The sequence below is a fragment of the Mauremys reevesii genome, linkage group 12 (assembly GCF_016161935.1).
Source record: "Mauremys reevesii isolate NIE-2019 linkage group 12, ASM1616193v1, whole genome shotgun sequence".
Taxonomy (NCBI): domain Eukaryota; kingdom Metazoa; phylum Chordata; order Testudines; family Geoemydidae; genus Mauremys; species Mauremys reevesii.
The window spans coordinates 45,816,886-45,823,882 of NC_052634.1; the positions used below are offsets into that span (position 1 = coordinate 45,816,886).

At 51.9% G+C, this 6,997-nt stretch overlaps 2 non-coding genes across 2 annotated transcripts; one reads left to right on the forward strand and one right to left on the reverse strand.

Moving 5' to 3' along the window:
- Positions 1 to 4,235: 4,235 nt before the first annotated feature.
- On the reverse strand, positions 4,236 to 4,317 carry TRNAS-AGA. Its single transcript has one exon. It is a non-coding gene; the product is annotated as a tRNA-Ser (tRNA).
- A 1,245-nt stretch (positions 4,318 to 5,562) lies between these two features.
- On the forward strand, positions 5,563 to 5,634 carry TRNAC-GCA. Its single transcript has one exon. It is a non-coding gene; the product is annotated as a tRNA-Cys (tRNA).
- The last annotated feature ends 1,363 nt before the right edge of the window (positions 5,635 to 6,997 follow it).

The window sequence follows — 6,997 nt, forward strand, 5'->3', positions numbered from 1 at the left end:
AAGTGAGTTCCCCTCGCACACAGATTTTGACAGGTTTTCCTCCTGATCAGCAAGTGGATTAAGCACGTCTTCAGTGGGGGTTTGGCAAGGCAAGGACAGGGGCGGCTCTAGGCATTTTGCCGCCCCAAGCACGGCAGGCAGGCTGCCTTCGGTGGCTTGTCTGCGGGAGGTCTGCCAAGTCACGGGACCAGCGGACCCTCCGCAGGCAAGCCACGGAAGGCAACCTGCCTGCTGCCCTCGCGGCGACCGGCAGAGCACCCCCAGTGGCTTGCCGCCTCAAGCGCTTGGCGTGCTGGGGCCTGGAGCCGCCCCTGGGCAGGGAGCAGGCTGGCCGGGTGTCTTTGTGGCTGTCTGCTTGCCACGCATAGGCATGGTTCTCCCCTCCTTTGGCCCTGCCCTCAGTTGCTCTGTAGCTTTTAAGCCTTCCCTTGGAGCTGTCAGCACCAGCCGCCTCTGCTCTAGGTGCCCTGAGCAGGAAAGGTGTGTTGGGCTCCAACCTGGGACTCTGCTTCCCTCCTGCCTAGCCCTGACTATGAAGCCTGGCCCTGGCCCTCCTTCCTTCAAGTGCCAGGTGGGCAAGAGGTAACGTGGCTGCAAGCAAAATGGCCAAACTTGTAGGCATCAGGTGAAGCTGTGAGAATCCCAAGCGTCTGGTCAAACCACAGGACTGCAGGTATCAGCAACCAGGGTAACAAGTTTTAGAGCCTCAACCCATTGTGGCCATGATGACCTGGTCCTAGTGGGCGAGTCACCCAGCAGGAGGGGAAAGATTTGCTCTTGCACAGCTGGAGACAGGGAAGTTGAGCACTGTGAGCACCTGGGCTTTACCACAAGCCAACACAAGGTCCCACTGAGATTGGAGGATTCAGAGTCCTGAGTGCAGGGGCAATGAGGAGATGGTGCCAGAGGGGCCAGGGACTTGGGAGGAAAGCTCCTCTGCAAAGCTGAGTGACGACAGTACTGGGGAAGGGGCATCTGGCACGTGGAATGTGGCAGGGATTCAGAGGCCCAAGAGGAGGCACTTGATGTTAAGGTGTGAAAGGAAAGATCCATGGTAGGAACTGGCTCCCTTCCTCTGGACCAGCTCCCACGGAGAATGGGACCCCCTGGCCTGGTGACTCCCTCATTACACTGCCTGGCCTGTCAGTCCGGCTAACTTGGAGCTTTGGCCTCTCCCCATTGCCCCTGGGGACTGTCAGTCTCAGGGTCCTGATTTCTCATTGGCCCTTCCCCCTTCTATTGGGACTGGGAACTAGCCAACCAAACCCCCCACTAAGTTTTAGTAAGGGGCCAACAATCCCTTACATGAGCCGGCCCCGTGAGGGTCACCGATGCACAGAGACAGCAGCATGAGCTGGTCCCATGGTGTAATGTTCCATGGGCATCCTACTAGATTGCCAGCTGCTTTTCAACTGCAGTGTGGAGACTGTTTGTGTGTGGGGAGAGACAGTGTGTGTGTTGGGGAAGAGTGAGTGTGTTTAGGTAGGTAGGAGCGGATCATTATTATCCCTCCTTGAACGAGGGAGAAGCTAAGGCTGAGAAAGGAAAATTGACTTGTCTTAGGTCACACAGCCAGTCAGTGGCAGAGTTGGGAATAGGACCCAAGAGCCCTGATTTTCAAACTAACCATCGGATCTTGAATTTCAGACACTGAATGACCTGAATAAAGTGCTCTCAGATGAGCTCCAGACCAACAACAGTGACAGTAATTATTCAGCAAGTATTTGAGGAGAACTGCAATGTTAGAGAGAATCATGAACTGCTCAGAGACCATTAATGCAGAGAAGCAGCAAAATTCATCAAACATAGAACTGGTTATGACTTATTTCCTTGGTCTTAAAAGAGAACAACAAGGACCTGAGTCTCCTCCCTGTCAATAACCCCCTGCTCAGCCAATCAGGGTAGAGACTGAGGACGGGAGGCTGAGGGTTCTCACCAGAGAGCCCAAAGGATGGCCCAGGTCACTGGTGGGGATCACTGCCCGAGCACTATTTCAGCCCCACATTTTTGGGTGGACCTCCCAGAGTGGGAGCTGCAGAGCACTCCCCAGCAACACATACACACACCCCACTCTTGGTGTTGGGAGGGGAACAGGTGAAAGGAGCAAGAGACAGAGAAAGGAGGAAGGGATGGATGAAGGAAAAGGTGAAACAAAAAGGACAAACAATAATGTCCCCAGTGGTTCTAAGGGACAAAATCCCAGGTGCAGAATAAAATTCTGCCTCCTTAAGCTCGTGTTTTCCATGCCTAAAATTCAACTGTCACCAGATGGATCAGACTGAACAGGTTTCAAACCTCGAGGAGGCTCTTACCTTCTAAACAGGGACGGCTGTTTTCTAGTAAAATCAGGAAAAGGGAAGGAGAAAACTCGAAAGAGGTTCCTCCTGGCGCTCACATCCGTGAACCCGAATACCCTCTCAGTCCTCAAAGAGAGACCTGGAGAAGGAGACTTGCTGAAGCAAAGCCACAGGGGTCTCTGAGGTTTCCCTGGCCCCTCGCCCCTGTCCTGCCTGGCTTATGTCAGCATCTCTCTGTGAGGTCACCACCTCCCCACCACCTTTGACCAATAGTCTGAGGTCCTGTAAAAGGCCTTTGTGATGTCACTGCCACACCCCTCCCTTGCTGTGCTAATGTCCTGCCCCTGGCCAGGCACTTTGGAGGTTTGAGCTACTCCCTGTGGATCACCCCACTCAAGGAGCGTTCGTTCTAGGAAGCAAGCCGGCTAGACAGGAAAACATCAGACACTGCTCCCAGTAGTTTTTGATCATCTGCAAATTTTGTCACCTCACTTTTTAGCAGACCATTTATGAATATGTTGACTAGTACTGGTCCCAGTACAGACACCACTAGTTACCTGTTTCCATCCTGAAAACTGACCATTTAGTCCTACCCTTTGTTTCCTATCTTTTAACCAGTTATTGATCCACGTGAGGACCTTCCAGAGGTGAAAGTAAGCCAGTATGTTCTGGTATGGGGTACCGGCAAGAGCCGTTACGCTGTGCCAGCCCAGCCTGGCTTCCCAGGCTGGTGATTTAAAGGGCCCAGGGCTCCCTGCAGCGGCTGGAGCCCCGGGCACTTTAAATCACCTCCAGAGCCCCCCTGCGAGAGCCCCAGGGAGCAAATCACTGCCATGGATGCTGCTCTGTCCCGCTCTGCCAACACAGAGCAAGGTGGCAGGAGCTTCCTTACAGTGGGGGAGGGCACCGTTGTTTGAACTGTGGCACCCCCATGACACCCCTTCCCCAAGGACCCCCACTCACACCACCTCTCCCCCTGAGGCCACACCCACAGAATGCCTCTTCCCCAAGACTGCCCCCTTTCCCTCCCCTCCACTCCATCATTTGTCCTAACAGCCAGTAAAGGGTGGTGGGGCCATGGCCCTCTAAACCCCCTCTTCCAGCACCCCTGACACAGAGCTAAGCAGGCAGCAGTGTGTGTGTGTGTGTGACAGAGAGTGCTGTGCTGAGCTGAGCCAGGGAGAGAAGGGGGCTGATGTTGGGGCTGTCCCCTGCCTCAGGACTGGTTGCTTCCAGCAGCTGTCTGAACTTAGAGACAGTGTGACAACGCACTCACTCTTCCGCAACGCACACACTGTCTCTTCCCCCCCCCCCACGCTCTCTACCCCACCCAGGGGCGGCTCTATGATTTGCGCTGCCCCAAGCACGGTGGCACGCCGCGGGGGAGCGCTCTGGCAATTACCGGTCCCGCGGCTCTGGTGGACCTCCCGCAGGCATGCCTGCGGATGCTCCCCCAGAGCCGTGGGACCAGCAGACCCTCCGCAGGCACGTCTGCGGGAGGTCCACCGGAGCCACCTGCTGCCCTCCCGCGGGACGCCGCCCCAAGCGCGCGCTTGGTGCGCTGGGGTCTGGAGCTGGCCCTGACCCCACCACGCACATTGCAGTTGGAAAGCAGCTGGCAATCTAGCAGGATGCCCATGAACCAATGGGATAGAAACCTGCATCATGTGATGCTGTACCAGCCTGTGAGGCATTGCAAACCCTTCCCAAAGCACCCTGCAGCACAGTGGGATAGCTACCCACAGTGCACTTTTCTCTGTGGCAATCCAAGAGATGCTAGCATGGATGTGCTCTGGTGACACAGGGGCATAGGGTGGACATGCAACAGCTGTTCAATTAAAACACTGTAACTAAAGCCATGTTACTCTTTCATGTAGACATAGCTTAAGAGTGAGACAATACCCAGCTTCACTGAAACTAAAGAGCCATAGCCTTTTCTGCAGTTGGCAGGATTTGAACCTGTGCAGGGGGACCCCAATGGATTTCTAGTCCATCGCCTTAACCACTTGGCCACAACTACTTGCTGGAGATGTGGCTCTCACTGCACTCTAGTTCTGTTCTCACTGAGTGATCAATTCCAGTTGTTTCCTCAAACCAGCTTCCACTAGACACACTCTGCTGTGCCCTTGTGTAAGTGTGTCCATGGCTGAACAGCAAGAATTCCTGCTCCTTTCCCTTCTGGCTGGAGCATGAGGAGAGTGTGTTTGTGGCTAATGACGTTGCTGTAGCTTGTTGTCCATTTTCTGCCTTGATCATTCAGACAGTCCCTTTCCGTCATATCCCCAGTACATCAGTGATTGCGATAGCAGGGGGCAGGTTTTCTCTGGGGCACTGAGCTTTGCCAGGGGGTTGGTGGCTCCTTTCTTTCCTCACCCTGGAGTAAACTCAGCTTTTTATTCCATCCTTGATGTTTCAAGGAATAACAACAGATGACCAAAGAAAGAGGTGGAGAGGGTGGGTCTCAGGGGAGGGGCAGAGAGGTTCGAGAGGTGGGCAGGACAGGGGAGGGTGCAGAGAGGTGTGGGCGGTGGGCAGGGCAGGTCTTAGGGGAGGGGGCAGAAAGGCATGGGTGGTGAGCAGGGTGGTTTTCAGAGGAGAGGTCACAGAGGTGAGGGGGTGGGCAGGTCAGGTCTCAGGACAGGGGCAGAGAGGTGTGGGTGGTGGGAAGGGGAGGGGAGGGGTAGAGAGGTGCAAATGGTGGGCAGGGCAGGTCTCAGGGGAGGGGGCAGAGAGGTGTGGGCAGCAGGCAGACCTTGGGGTAGAGGGTGGAGAGGTGCGAGGAGGCCTTGGGGGAGGAGAGGAGCAAGCGAAAACTGGACGCAATGCTCCAGATGTGGCCTCACCAGTGCTGACTAGAGGGGAATAATCACTTCCCTCGATCTGCTTGCAATGCTCCCACTAATCCAGCCCAATATGACCAGATACCCATATTGAATGCAGACACAGCAATATCTGATACATTGGTTCCTGTCCATTCAGGAGGTTATTTCCCACCTATTCATAAATAATGAAGCTGCTCTAAGCGGAGGGGAGAGAGCTGTCCCGTCCGTGCAGTTAACCCATCTCCCCGAGAGGTGGTAGCTATGTCAGTGGGGGGAAGCTATGTTGGTGGGTGTGCAAACTGTGGTGTCTACATATGTATATAAAGTTTAATCAAACCCCATTTTTTAAACCCCTGTGGTCTGGGAATAGAAAAGGAGCTCTCTGAGGCAGAGCCCGTCCTTCAAAATCCTTAAGATCACAGACTTGCCAATACCAATGTCATGGGGGTATAGCTCAGTGGTAGAGTGTTTGACTGCAGATCAAGTGGCCCTTGGTTCAAATCCAACTGCCCTCTTATAAGCCTGGTCCTTCAATAAAAAAAAACTGCATATCTATTTCTATTATGTTCAGGAGCTCCACTGAAGAGGGATCCCTGAAATGAATGGACACACTCAATGTTTTCCTGTGCAAATGCATAAAAACCTAGCAAACATGTCCCCCAGCTGAAATCAGTTCCAATCCTCTAAGTGTCTAGGTTTGTTTTCATCAATTAAACAAAGGCACATGAAGACACATTTGCAGGTCCTTGGCCTCCATGGGCTACAATGTGCAGAAGAACAAGAACCACATCCACTTGGGAGCAATGGACTAGTCTGTATTACATTTGGTAAGTAAGTTGCCATTGGGACTGAAAACTCTACGGGAGGTGGACAGGAGCCTGTTACAAACTAAAATATCCAAGATTTACCAAACTCCCTGTTACACATTCAATCCTTTGTTTGTGCACACGGCATCAATTGGGGCTCTAGTAAATGGCAGCCTTCCTTTAACACAGATCGTTGTTCCTTGTGACTTTCAGATACATTCGAATGGCAGCTGTTCAGAGGTCATGTGCTGCTAGTTCATGAGCAGCAGCAGAGTCTCTGTACGTTTACCAGCCGTAGAGCTGGGTGTGTCTGCACCCAAGTAACTGCAGAGTCAGTGTAGTCCCAGACAGTTAATTGCACAGTCTCACTTTCTGGTCTCATTGATCATTTGGGTAGAAACAGCAACGGTTTGGTGGGGTTTGTTTTTTTCCCCTTCGTTTTCTCCTAAGGAATGTGTGATCTTGAGCATGTTAGTTTAAGTTCCCTGTGGGTCAGGAAAATTCCATCTCCTTGAAATAGCTGGGAAGTGACCTGTTTGTATAACCTAGAATAAAGGAGCTTTTGTAAAGCAGTTTCATCTTTAAATATGCTGGGATAAAAATAGTAAATAGTAAATTCCACAGCCAGACACCAGGCCAGGATCAATGGATGGGGCCAGGATCAATTAATTACAGAAGAAACAAACTCTTGGGAAATAGCTGTAATTTTTCCCTAAACCTTTCCTTGTTCTCATATGCTATCAGGGATTCTCTTCTAGAGGGCAGAGTTAAGGTTATCTGGGCATGTACCCTCACTCTGTATTCCCTGTTTTTCTAGAGTCTGAGTTTTACTGAACTCGATGTTCTGGAAGGTAAGAGATAGTCACAGTCAAAGTTAACTCTGTGTTAACAAAGGTTTTGTTAGTGGCAAATAATGAGACTAATCCCTCATTGCGGTAATTCCACTGACTTCAATGTGCTCTTTCCCCATTTCTAGTTCCAAAAAAATAAGCAAATTAAAACAACCTTGAGAACTAAAATGCTGTGAGAAAGTGGAAATTTTAGTAGCTCAAATAATTCAGTTTCTGCTGTG